This window comes from Papio anubis, chromosome X (assembly GCF_008728515.1).
Source record: "Papio anubis isolate 15944 chromosome X, Panubis1.0, whole genome shotgun sequence".
NCBI classification, from domain to species: domain Eukaryota; kingdom Metazoa; phylum Chordata; class Mammalia; order Primates; family Cercopithecidae; genus Papio; species Papio anubis.
In genome coordinates, this window is record NC_044996.1 from 66,351,966 (window position 1) to 66,365,863 (window position 13,898).

The 13,898-nt window shown below is 38.9% G+C and overlaps 1 protein-coding gene and 1 pseudogene across 2 annotated transcripts in view; both read right to left on the bottom strand.

The window, feature by feature from the left end:
* DACH2 (dachshund family transcription factor 2) overlaps positions 1–13,898 on the bottom strand; it is a 701,861-nt gene that overhangs the window by 522,814 nt on the left and 165,149 nt on the right. The window lies entirely within an intron of this gene.
* On the bottom strand, positions 5,641–11,844 carry LOC110742164 (annotated as a pseudogene).

Consider the following 13,898-nt stretch of genomic DNA (forward strand, 5'->3'; position numbering starts at 1 on the left):
TGGTGTTGATCTCTGCTGCTGGAAAACGGAGCACTCAGCAGTGGCCATAGCAAGATCAGCCTTGGTGAGTGGAAGTTCATGTTGCTGAGCCCATGTATAACCTCCATCCCTGCCACCATGGCCTCTTTGTTCATGGGCTCATTGGGCTATGACAGGGGTGGCTGGGGAAAGAGGTTGAGTGGTGTCCAGAGAATGGGTCATCCTATCCACTTGATTATTAAACTCCTCCTCCACTGATGTCACCCATTTGTGAGCACTCACATGGGATACTAATATCGTCACAGTTTCTGACCACTCAGAGAGTTCCACACACATACCTCTTCCCTAAATGTCTTTGTCACCAATTTTCCAATCATGCTTTTCCCAAGTCCCTGACCATCCAACCAAACTATTGGCTATACCTTATGAATCAGTATATAATCGCACATCTGGTCATTTCTCTTTCCATGCAAAGTGCACAACCAGGTGCACTGCTTGAAGTTCTGCCCACTGGGAAGATTTCCCTTCACTGCTGTCCTTCAAGGATGTCCTCAAAACAGGCTGTGGTGCTGCAGCTGTCCACTTTTGGGTGGTGCCTGCATATCGTGCAGAACCATCTGAACCAGGCCCTAGTCTTCTCTTCCTCGGTCAACTGATCATAGGGAATTCCACATGAGGCCATTGGTGCAGGCTGGGGGAGAGAAGGCAGGGTGGCTGGAGTGGAGAACATGGGCATTTAAGCTACCTCCTCATGTAACTTACTTGTGCCTCCAGGACCTGCCTGAGCAAGCCCAATCACGTATATATAACTTCCATTTGATGATGGAATGCTGCTGTGCACGACCCACTTTACAGCTAGATGGGTCAGAAAGCACCCAGTTCATGATAGACAGTACAGGTCGCATGGTGACTTGATGACCCATAGTCAAATGTTCAGTTTCCGCCAAAGCCCAGTACTAGGTCAAAAGCTGTCTCTTAAAAGGAGAGTAGTTATCTGCAGAAGATGACAGGGTCTTGCTCCAAAATCCTAGAGGCCTTTGCTGTTATTCCCCTATGGGAGCCCACCAAAGGCTCCAAACAGCATCCCTATCTGACATTGAAACCTCAAGCACCATTGGATCTGCTGGGTCATATGTGCCAAGCTTGCACAGCAGCCTGGACCTGTTGCAGAGCCTTCTTCTGTTCTGGACTCCACCAAAAACTGGCAGCCTTTGGGGGTCACTGGGTAAATGGGCTGGCATAACACACCCAAATGAGGAATGTATTGCCTCCAAAATCCAAATAAGCCTACTAGGCATTGTGCCTCTTTCTTGGTGGTAGGAGGGTCAAATACAGGAATTTATTTTCTACTTTAGAATATCTCAACAGGCCCCAAACCACTAAATCCCTAGAAATTTTAGTGAGGTAGATTGTCCCTAAATTTTAGTCAGATTTATTTCCCATTCTCTGGCATGCAAATGTCTCCAATGTGTTTACTGCTTCTTGTGTACTGGATCCAATCAGCATAATGTCATCAATGTAATGGACCAGTGTGATATCTTGTGGAAGCAAACAGGGTCTAAGGGCTCTCCAAATAAGATAATGACAGAAAGATGGAGAGTAGATATACCCCTGCAGTAGTACAGTAAAGGTATATTGCTGTCCTTGACTTCTGAAGGCAAATTGCTTCTAGTGGGACTTATAAACAGGAATGGAGAAAAAGGCATTTGTACAGTCAATGGTTGTGTACCAGGTACCAGGAGATGTGTTATTTTGCTCAAGCAATCAAACCACATCTGGTACAGCAGCTGCAATTGGAGTCACCACTTGGTTAAGATTACAGTAATCCACTGTCATTCTCTAAGACACATCTGTCTTCTGCACAGGCCAAATGGGATAATTTAACAGGGATGTGGTGGGAATCACCACCTCTGTGTCTTTCAAGTCCTTGATGGTGGCACTAATCTCCACAATCCCTTCAGGGATGTGATATTGTTTTTAATTTACAATGTTCTAGGTAGAGGCAGCTCTAACGGCTTCCATTTGGCCTTTCTCACCATAATAGCCCTCACCCTACCAGTCAGGGAGCCAATGTGGGGGTTCTGCCAGCTGCTAAGTTGTCTATGCCAATTATGCATTCTGGCACTGGGTAAATGACCACAGGATGAGTCCAGTGACTCACTGCACCCACTGTAAGTCAGACCTGAGATAAAACTCCATTAATTACCTGACCTCCATAAGCCTGTACTTTAACTGAAGGACCACATTGACATTATGAGTTGCCTAGAATCAACATCAGCTCAGAGCCAGTATCCAGTAGTCCTCCAATGTCTGATCATTTCCCTTTCCCCAGTGCACAGTTACCCTGGTAAAAGGCCAGTGGTCCCCTTAGGGAACGATGGGAGAAAGATTCACAACATAAATTGTTGATAGTGTAGTGTGGTCCTTCCTCAAGGGGAGGCGGCCTCTCCTTCATTCAAGAGGTTCTGGTTCTGTAAACTGGTTCAGGTCTGGAAATTGATTAAGGGGGCAGGATTCTCTGACTTTATAATTCAATTTAGTATTTTGTCCATTCTACTTACAAGTTTTCTGTTTGTATAATTTAAGAAGGAATGCAGTAGACTTCCTATCAATTTCACTTCTAGGAATACTGTGATTAATTAGCCAATGCCAGAGCTCTATGCGATTGCTGATTTGCCTCTTTTATCCATTATGGTAGCTATGCCCACCTTGCCTTTGACAGCTGAGTGCTGCCACTTGGCCTCTACCACCTAAGGATCCAAGATCCAATTATTCCCATTGTATTTAAATCTTATAGTTGAGTAATTGTGGTTCCCACTGTTAGAGAACCTAATATGTGGAAAAGAACAACTATAGGCTCTTCAAAGATACAGGTATTGCCCTCACAAATCCATTTCACAAGGCATGGGTCAAGGGTATATCTTCTGAACCCTCCCAGATGGGATGAGTAGGTCTAAAGTGACTAATCCAATCCACGCTCCTAATCTTCCTCAGCCTTTAGATCCCTTCCTCTACATTAAACCAAGGGAGATCAGGCATTTCCAACTCACTCACAGTGGGCCATCTTTTAATCCATATTTCAGCTAACCAAGCAAGTAAACTATTAAAACCTTTTTTAACTCCCTGAGCTGCAACATTAAAGGCAGAGTCCCTACTTAGTGGGCCCAAATCAATAAATTCCGCCTGAACCAACTCTATGTTGCTTCCACCATTATCCCATGCCCTTTGTATCCATTCCCATTCCTGTTCTCCAGATTGCTGTTTATATAATTTAGAGAACTCAGACAGTTGTTTTCAAGTGTAGCACACCTCCTCAGGGGTCACACTCTCAACCTCACCTCTAGGGGCCCACCACGACTTTAGTCCAGTTATAGGTCTAGAAGCAAACAGAGGTGTTGGGGGTGGCTTCTGAGGAGAATCAACATTATCCTGCCTGGCAATGCCTCAGTGGAGGCCATCACTGTTGCCTCAGGCAGTGCAGGGTTTATCTCCTCAGACAAAGGTGGAAAGGCTGATGGCAGCCTGGGTCAGGGAGGGGATGTTGCCACTACTGGGGATGGGAAAGCTGTTCCTTCTGTCAAAAAAGGTTCCTCAGAATTTGCAAACACAGCGTCCCCAGCTTCATCAGGGTCTTCTCACACATCCCCATTCCAAGTTGCAGGGTCCCATTCTTTTCCAATAAATGCCTTCACTTTAACAGTAGACACGTGGCAAGGAAGTCTATGCATCTTTCATTGCAGATTAGCCACTTTCATGATAAGAGCTTGTGTCTGTTTTTCTACAATGTCAGCTCTGTCTCTATAGGAGATAAGACTCTCACTCAGGGCAATCTTAGCAGATTTGAGGCTCAGTATCTGCTTCTGAAGTCAGGAGACAGAATCCTTGAGTTCATCATTTTCTTTCATCACTTTGTCCACTGAACTTCAGGGCAACCAACCAGATTCATTATATTCCTTGGTTCTCCATATATGGCCAATGGTATTATGTATAGAGCCACTAAACTCCTTGCCTCTCATGAGCAGTAATCAGGAGTATCAAATGCATTTATTTTGCATAACTCTCCAAATAGTTCATGCCAAGGACTATTGGTGTTCTCCATACTACTAGAAGTAGAGTCCTTAGCATTTTTGGGTCTACTCATATTAAGTTGCCAACTTTAGAAAACACAAAACCAAGGAAATAAATTTATATTTCCATCATTTATATTCTGTCCCTCTAGTATCACCCCACTTCTGGTACCAAAATCTTTATTAGTCAAGGTTCTCTGGGAGGGACAGAATTAATAGGATATATATATATATGAGTTTATTGAATATTAACTTACAAAATCACAAGGTCCCACAATAGGCTGTCTGCAAGTTGAAAAGCAAGGAGAGCCAGTCCGAGTTGCAAAACTGAAGACCTTGGAGTCCAATTTTTGAGAGAAGGAAGCATCCAGCACAAGGAGACACATGTAGGCTAGGAGGCTAGGGTCATCTTGCCTTTTCATGTTTTTCTGCCTGCTTTGTATTTGCTGGAAGCTGATTAGATTTTGCCCACTTGATTAAGGCTGGATTTGCATTCCCCAGTCCACTGACTCAAATGTTAATCTCTTTTCGGCAACATCCACACAGACACACCCAGAATTATTACTCTGCATCTCTCAATCCAATCAAGTTGACACTCAGTACTAACCATCACAGACATCAACTTATTTAGGTTTCACATATGAGTAAGATGATGTGATATTTGTCCTTTGGTGCCTGGCTCATTTTACCTAACATATCGTCCTCCAGGTTTATCCATGCTGCTGCAAATAACAGGATTTCATTCCTTTTTGTAGCTGAGTAACATTCCATTGTTTATAAATACTACATTTTCTTTAGCTCTTCATCTTTTGATGGACATTTAGGTTGATTTTATATCTTGGCTAATACAAATAGTGCTGGAATAGAGACGGGAGTATAGGTATCTCTTTGACAAATTAATTTCAGTTTCTTTGGATATATATTCAGTGGTAGGATTGTTGAATTACATGTAGTTCTACTTTTCATTTTTTTGAGAAACCTCCATAGTATTTTCAATATGACTATATTAATTTACATTTCCACCAACAGTGTATAAGAGTTCCCTTTTAACTGTATCATTGTCAACATTTGTTAGTTTTTTATCTTTTTGATGACAGCCATTCTAACTGGTGTGAGATGATAACTCATTGTGGTTTTGATTTGCATTTCCCTGATGATGAGTGATGTTAAAAATTTTGTCATATACCCACTGGTTATTCATAATTTGTATATCTTCTTTTGAGAAATGTCTATTCAGGTCTTTGCCCATTTTTAAATCAGATTATTTAGGTTTTTTTCCTGCTATCGAGTTATCTGATTTTGTTATACATATTCCTGATATCAACCCCTTGTCAGATGCATTATTTATAAATATTTTCTCCCATTCTATATGTTGTCTCTTCACTCTGCTAATTATTTCCTTTGCTATGCAGAAGCATTTTAGTTTGATGAAATCCCATTTGTCTATTTTTGCTTTTGTAGTCTGTAATTTGGGGTCTTATCCAAAAAATCCTTGCCCTGACGAATATCATGAAGCATTTCTCCTGTGCTTTTTCTTTTAGTAGTTCTACAGTTTCGAGACTTACATTTGAGTCTTTAATCTTTTTTTATTTGATTTTTTTTCTAGGCAAGAACTTTAATGAATTGAACTGTTATTGACAACATCAAAAACGAGTTTAATATATACAACATTATCATTTTATGTCAGGAGAAAATTTCACATGTTGTCAACAGTACACATCTGGCTGACCTCTAAGGGGCTGGCATAGTACATACATCCATGACAGGTCAACTGGGACTTTGGTGAACATGCTTGTGCCTCACTACAAATTCCCCTTTCCATGAGAAATGTACAGAAGGAGAGATATAGAGTGTGTACCCCCCAAAAAGGGCGAGGCTGGGAACTCTGTTAGAAAGCACTCTCAGAGGTCCCTGTGCCCAGTGCTCAGAACTTCAGGGTGATGACCAGCTAATACCTGGGCTGCTTTTCTGTCACAGTGCTTGTCAAAGCTCAGCTGCACTGCAGCCTCCATGGCCTGGATCTTCGTGGCACTCTCCCAAACAAATGCTTTATTCTCAGTCTGTTGCTTCTCACTGGGCTTCTTAGTCAGGGGCTCCACTGACCAGTAGATGTTGTAGTACAGGTCATGGTCAGCATTCGTGTAGTCATCCAAGTATTCTGCATCAAGCTGTTGCTGCCACCATTGGTCTTCTCTGTGCCTCTGGGTCTCTGCAAAGTACTGACAGAGGTCCTGGGTGACTTCCATATTGCTTAGGTCACATTCTACCTCCCCATCTGACTTGGTCTCCATCTCCTCCTCTTTAGACTAAGCTTGTTCTTCTCTTATGGATGCCTGGATCCTACTGTTGTCATGTGGATGCCGCCCAGACCTTCCGAAATCTGTAGAACTGAGGTAGGAGTTCTGCCAAGTCACGTGATGGTCAGAGAAGGACATAGGATACCTGGCCTGGTTATCGTAAGCTCTTCAGGGAAGAACTGCAGGAGGAAATTACCATGGAAGACTGAAATAGGATTCCACAGCCTTCCTACAGGCATTCCGGTGGCTTTGCATCCAAGCCATGACATGATGATAATGTTGCCAATAACGTAAATACACGTGATGAGAGTGCCAAAACTCAGTAGCTCTCAATGTTGATGCCTTTACTGCCATCACTGATTACGAAAGTCCAAATGGGATCCAAAATTCATGAGAAAACAGTTTGCAGCTTCCAAGCAGTGGGCAAGCAGGGGCCCATTTTTCACTGGAGAGACAGAGGAGTAGTCGGGGGAAGGCTGTTGCCAGGGTAACTCTGAGGTGATTTTTGTATAGGGTAAAAGAAAAGGGTCTAGTTCCATTCTTCCACATGTGGATATCCAGTTTTCCCAGCACCATTTATTGAAGCAACACTTCTTTCCCCTATTGTGTGTACTTGGCACAAAAATCTGTTGGCTGTAAATGCATGGATTTATCTGGGCTCTCTATTTTGTTTCAGTAGTTTATGTGTCTGTTTTTATGTCAATGCCATGCTTGTTTTGGTTATTATAACCATAGTATATTTTGAAGTCAGGTAGTGTGATACCTCCAGCTTTGTTTTACTCAATATTGCTTTGACTATTCGGAGTCTTTTGTGGTTCAACATGAATTTTCAGATTGTATTTTTGATTTCTGTGAAGAATGTCATTGTTATGTATTGCACTGAATCTGTAGATCACTTTGAATAGTATGTATTATTTTAATAGATGAAATCCATGCAAGATTCACTCTATAAGTCAGGTTATAGGTACAGAAAGATATATATAGTATGCTCACATAATTATACATATGTGCTTAGATATCATTATAGGTAGATTGCTTTTGTTAAATGAATGAATGAAATATTGATGAGATTTGCAGAAGCGTAAAATCCCAAGACAGAAAGAAATATTAAAAGTCTTCTGATCTGTCCCAGTTCCCAACTGATACTTGAGTCCTCTCTTCAGTACCCCACTAACTGGTCATCCATCCTCTGATTGAACATTGCCAGTTGACGGTAAATGCACCATTTGTTTAAATAAATCTATTCTGTCTTTGGACAGCTCAGACCAATATATTCTATTTCACATTTGGACCCATATTGCTTTTTGTTTAACCTCACCCTCTATAGCCAACATAACAAATGATACACATTAAAATGGAAAGCTCTATGATCAAAGAGTGAATGCAAAAAGAATGTCTGCTTTCGAAGTTCTCATAAAACCAGATTACAGATCCATGAACTTGTCCATTTTTGGGAGTGAGGAAACTTGGGACCAGAGAGTAACCTTGTGCAAGACCATAAGGACTATTTAGTAGCAGTAAAACTAGAATTCACGTCTCCTGATTCCTGGTAAGTGTTATTTACATTATGTTTTCCTCCAATATCCTTAGTGGCCTAAGAACATGGACTATGGGGTCACAATGTCTGGGTTTGAATCCCACCTCCACAACACAATAGATGTATAATTTGAGGCAAGCTACTTACTCGCCCTGTGCTTCAGTTTCTCATCTGCAATACGAAGATAATAATAGTACCTCTTCATACATTTTGGGAAGATTGTGTTAGCATTGCCATATTCTTAATAAATGCTGAGAACACAGTAAAATTTACTCAATACATATTGGTTATTATCATTTATAGTCTTTTCAAACTTGCAAAAACACTGCCAATTCACAGACATATTACCAATGAGTTCTTAGGAATATTTAGGCTCCCCTAAAACATATTTGACTCTGGAGCATTCCTTCTCTCCTTTGGGGAAAAAATAACATAAGCTTCCTAATTATTATATATAAAATATATATGCTATATAAAAATATATAAGTAATACATAATCTAAAAGCTATTGTATACTACTTTCAAACTTCTCTCAAAGAAATCAGTCCTTTTTAACAGTTTATTAAAGCTATGGTCCTAGCAGAAACTTGGGTAAACTTTCTGACTTGAGTACCAAAGAGCAAACCTTTCCTTCCCAGCACACCCAGAAGTCTCTAAGTGCACTCAGGAGAAGATATAAATAAAGAATTGCAAGCAAATATAAAAAGAACGGGCAAATCACCATTTTAAAAGGTCTTCTGTTATCCCACGGAAAAGTTTGAAAAGGAATACAACTCATTCTCTATAATTCAGGTCAATGAAAACAGTAGCCAACTCATCATTTTTTCCACAAATTCTCTTTATAAATAAATGTCAACTGTCAAGTGCCAACTCATGGCTAGATCACTAGACACATAAACCTATTATTAGCCAGCTCCTAGTTACATTAACTGGAAGATTTCAAGGCAGAAGGAAGTTAGATACTAAGGAGATCTACTTTCTATATTTATGCAAAGTTAGGAAGTCAAAGATTGCATCTGCTGCTATTTAAAATAAAATAATAAAATAAAATAAATATATATAAAACCCTGTCCTTTTCCTTTCATTTTCTTCTGAATGCATTAAGTACAAGACATTTAGGCCAAAATTTTCTTCAGACAGAAGTCAAAGCTTTCTGAGATAAAAAGGACGTTAAGTACACATTAACACTGGGTCTGGTGGTAATTGCAAATTCTCCTTATTTATTTTAAAGCTTTGTAAAATAGCAGAAGAGAAAGAAGTGGGAAGAAGATAAGTAGAATCAAAGTATGGATACACTGGATTCCCATAAGTATAGACCATGGCATTTGAAAAATTTTAGAAATCCTTCTGTGTCTGTGCCATATTCGGGACAATTAATATACTGCAAATATACTGATAAAATAAAAATTCCAACCATGTAAAAAAAAAACGCAGTTGACAACTTGTACATTATGCAATTATGACTGTCATTTTATTACTGTTATTAATTCATTAGTGTAACTGCATTTTTTCAATGTCATAATGTGATAATAAAGGATTTGTCATTACTAAGTTAACCTCCAAATATCTCTGACCTCAGGGGAGGTAGTTGCACACTTTCAGTCCAAAATGAGCTGTCAGTTACCACAATGACATTTTGATGACTACATTACGTTGTAATTAAATGTCTCAACAAACTTCTGCTTTTGACTGACAAGTAGTTAAGACTATCATTGACCACAGGGCAGTTTCTTTATATTTCAAGAATAATGTTCCTTGTATTTTAAAAATAATTTTGTATCTCTGAAGTAGAAGGGCAAGGCTTTCAAAATTAAAATGTCTTCAGTAATATATTTATGAACCTATATTTGGCACCGGTAAACCAAAGAAAATTCTGCTACATCAGATGTATCTGTTACACAAACCATTGTCTTGCTGGAAAACTTTGATTAAGACATTTTTATGATGTTCTTTATTAGTATTATAGAAGATACAGATAATTCCATCACTTTTCTCTCCCATGCCAAATTTTTCCATGACTGATGTAAGAGAAAGCCACAAATAATGGATTTTTGTATATGCTTTATAATCTTTATTCCTCTTACAATTCTTAAGTCCAATGTGTTACTTCAGTATTTGAAGGGCAATATAGGTCACAAATAACATAAACATTGTGTTCTTTCTCCCTTTTTCCAGTTATCTTGTTAATAAGTGAACAACTAAAGGAATCCACTTCATAGTACATTGTTCAAAATATGGCCATTAACTTTTGTACTGCTTCACTTTGAAATAAAACCTTTCTTATCTGGTGCTGAATATTTATTCAATTTTAATAATTTCTAAATCAAAGGAAACTGAATGAGCACAGGAAATGGCAAAATAGAATTTCCATGTGCCATACCCTAACTAATATTACTGTAAATTGTATAATCAAGTACTCAAGTATAAAGCCACTGAGCATTTAAATGAAGAGGACCTGCCTGAATTTTATTTTGCTTATTTTTATTATGCTAAACATTTTTGAAATTAAGAACTGGTATACTAATAAAATAAACTTTTTAAAAACTAGGCTCTCTCATGTTTAAAATGAAAGTAATACAAAATGAGAAAATCCATTAGCACAGTGAAATACCATTAAGAACCAACATTATCAGTATGAAATTAAATATACATATTTTTCTTAAGCACTATTATGCAATTTTCTTTCTCAAAGAAGTAAAGTTCGGTTCCTTCAGGGTTCTTCATTAAGTGTTCTATTTGGGATGCCTATATAATTAATGGTTAACGGGTACACACATAGAGTTAGAATAAGTCCTAATGTTCTATACCAGGGTAGGGTGTGACTATAGTTAACAACAATGTATTGTATATTTCAAAACAGCTAAAACAGAGGACTTGAAATGTTCCCAACACATAGAAATGCTAAATACTCAACATGTTGGATACTCCTCTGGCTAAACATTACACATTCTATGCATGTAACAAAAGTTAGCATGTATCCCATAAATATGTACAAATATCATGTACCAATAAAAAAATTAAAAATATACAATGATAATCTCTAAAATAAGTTTTATGTTATTACTGTCAGTCAACTGAATTTTATGGAAACATACACATCCTTCTCAAAAAGTTGACAGATGGAGGAGGCCAAAGGGGGAGAAATGCCACAAATATCCCTGATTTTAAGCCAAGCTCTATGTGGATGCATACTATTTGAAATTTTTTGCTTCTTCATTTGAATAAACACTGACATTTTTTTCAAGTTATGAAATAAACCTGACTTCTCAGAATACAAAACAAATTTTGGGTGGTAGTCACTCTTTTCTCCATTGTAGGTAAAACAAACCCAGCCTAAAGCAACCATCACAGCTCCCCATTGTCCCGAATATTCCTGAAGTAATCATATCTCAACACATGTATCTTTATGAGATGCAAAAAGAAATTCGATAGCTAACTTAGATCCAGCAAAGAAGTACTGAGCATCTACTTTGTGCTGTGCACTGTCAGAATCACTGCTAAGCTCAACATGATCTTTTATGCACATGTCACTGGATATAAGGAAGCTGAAGTAGAATGAAAACCCCCTTATTGGGGGCATGGAAAAGTAGAGCGAACTGCATCACAGTGTAACATAAGACTCATAACAAAATTGTCTGTTATTTGTCATAAAAAGTTGATCCACAGTAGCTTAATTATAAAAGGCAACCAACATTATGTATTCTCCTTCAAAAAAGATACTGCAGTATAAGATAAGATATACAGTAACATTTCTGTAGCTTACAAAAGTAAAGGTTGAAGAGATTAAAATATTTGTGTACAAATGAGAAATTGTTTTAAAAGAAAGATGCTGACAGAGTAAAAATGAACTTTCTAAACTGAACATATCCCAGAATCTAAAGACACAAATTAAGAAACAATGCTTAGAAGGAAAACTATCAAACAGGAAGGACACCTACACCAAAACCCCATCAGTACATCCGCCATCATCAAAGACCAGGGCAGATCCGGAAACCAAAGATGGGGAAAAGCAGGACAGAAAGCTGGAGGTCAAAAATAAGGCGCATCTCCTCCCGACAGGGCGCTTATCATCGCCAACAACAGTAAAGCTGAGACCGGGAGAATGAGCGGCGAGATGAGAGAAGAGGCTCCAGTCCATCAAATTTCTCAAACTAAAGGAGGAATTATGTGCAAGCGCAAAAATAAAAATCTTGAAAAAAGTGGAATTGATGGCAAAGTAATTAATGCAGAGAAGGTCGCCGAAATGAAAGAGATGAAAACCATGACCACGAGAAATGCGCGACAAATGCAAAGCAGTAACCGACTTCGATCAACTGGAAGAGAGTATCAAGAGATTGAGGATCAAATAGATAAATAAATGAAAGCTCTAAAAGAAATAGACAAAGCCTGCAAGTATGGGATTATGTAAAAGACCAAATCTCACGTCTGATTGGGGTGCCTGAAAGTGAGGGAAATGGAACCAAGTTGGAAAACACTCTTCAGGATATCATCCAGAGGAGAACTTCCCCAACCCTAGTAGGGCAGGCCAACATTCAAATCCAGAAATCGAGAACACCACAAAGATACTCCTCGAGAAGAGCAACTCAAGACACATAATTGCCAGATTCACAAAAGTTGAAATGAAGGAAAAATCTTAAGAGCAGCCAGAGAGAAAGGTCGGTTACCTAGGGAAGCCCATAAGACTAACAACGAATCTCAGCAGAAACTCTCAAGTCAGAAGAGAGTGGGGGCCAATATTCAACATTCTTAAAGAAAAGAATTTTAAACCAGAATTTCATATCCAGCCAAACTAAGTTTCATAAGTGAAGGAGAAATAAAATCCTTTACAGATAAGCAAATGTAGAGATTTTGTCACCACCAGGCCTGCCTTACAGAGACCCTGAAGGAAAAGCACTCAACATGGAAAAGGAACAACCGGTACCAGCCATTGCAAAAACATGCCAAAATGTAAAAAGACCATCGAGGCTAGGAAGAAACTGCATCAACTAGCGAACAAAATAACCAGTTAATATCATAATGGCGGGATCAGTTCACACATAACAATCTTATTGTAAATGTAAATGTACTAAATGCTCCAATTAACAAAAGAGACAGATGGCAAAATGGATAAGAGTCAAGACCATCAGTCTGCTGTATTCAGGAGACCCACATCTCACATGCACAGAAGAGACATACATAGGCTCAAAATAATAAAAAGAGATGGAGGAAGATTCTAAGCAAATGGAGAACAAAAAAGCGGGGTTGCAATCCTAGTCTCCTGATAAAACAGACTTTAAACCATCAAAAGATTAAAAGAGACAAAGAAGGCCATTACATAATGGTAAAGGGATCAATTCAACAGGAAGAGCTAACTATCCTAAATATATATGCACCCAATACAGGAGCACCCAGATTCATAGAAGCAGAGTCCTTAGAGACTTACAAAGAGACTTAGACTCCCATACAATAATAATGGGAGGCTTCAACCTCCACTGTCAGCATTAGACAGATCAGCAGAGACCAGAAAGTTAACAGGATATCCCGAATTCAACTCATCTCTGCAGCAAGCAGACCTAATGAACATCTATAGAACTCTCCACCCCAAATCAACAGAACCACATTCTTCTCAGCACCACATCATTACTTACTCCAAAATTGACCACGTGGTGGAAATAAAAGCACTCCTCAGCAAATGTACAAGACAGAAATTATAACAAAACTGTCTCTCAGACCACAGTGCAATCAAACTAGAACTCAGGACTAGAAACTCGAAATCCAAACGGCTCAACTTCACTTGGAAACTGAACAACCTGCTCCTGAATGACTACTGGGTACATCAAATGAAGGCAGAAATAAAGAAAGATGTTCTTGTAAAATAATGAGAACAAGATACAACATACCAGAATCTCTGGGACACATTTAAAAGCAGTGTGTGTAGAGGAAGTTATAGCACTGAGAAATGCCCACAAGAGAGAGAAGCAGGAAAGATCTAAAATTGACACTCCTAACATGCATGATTAAAAGAACTAGAGGAGCAAG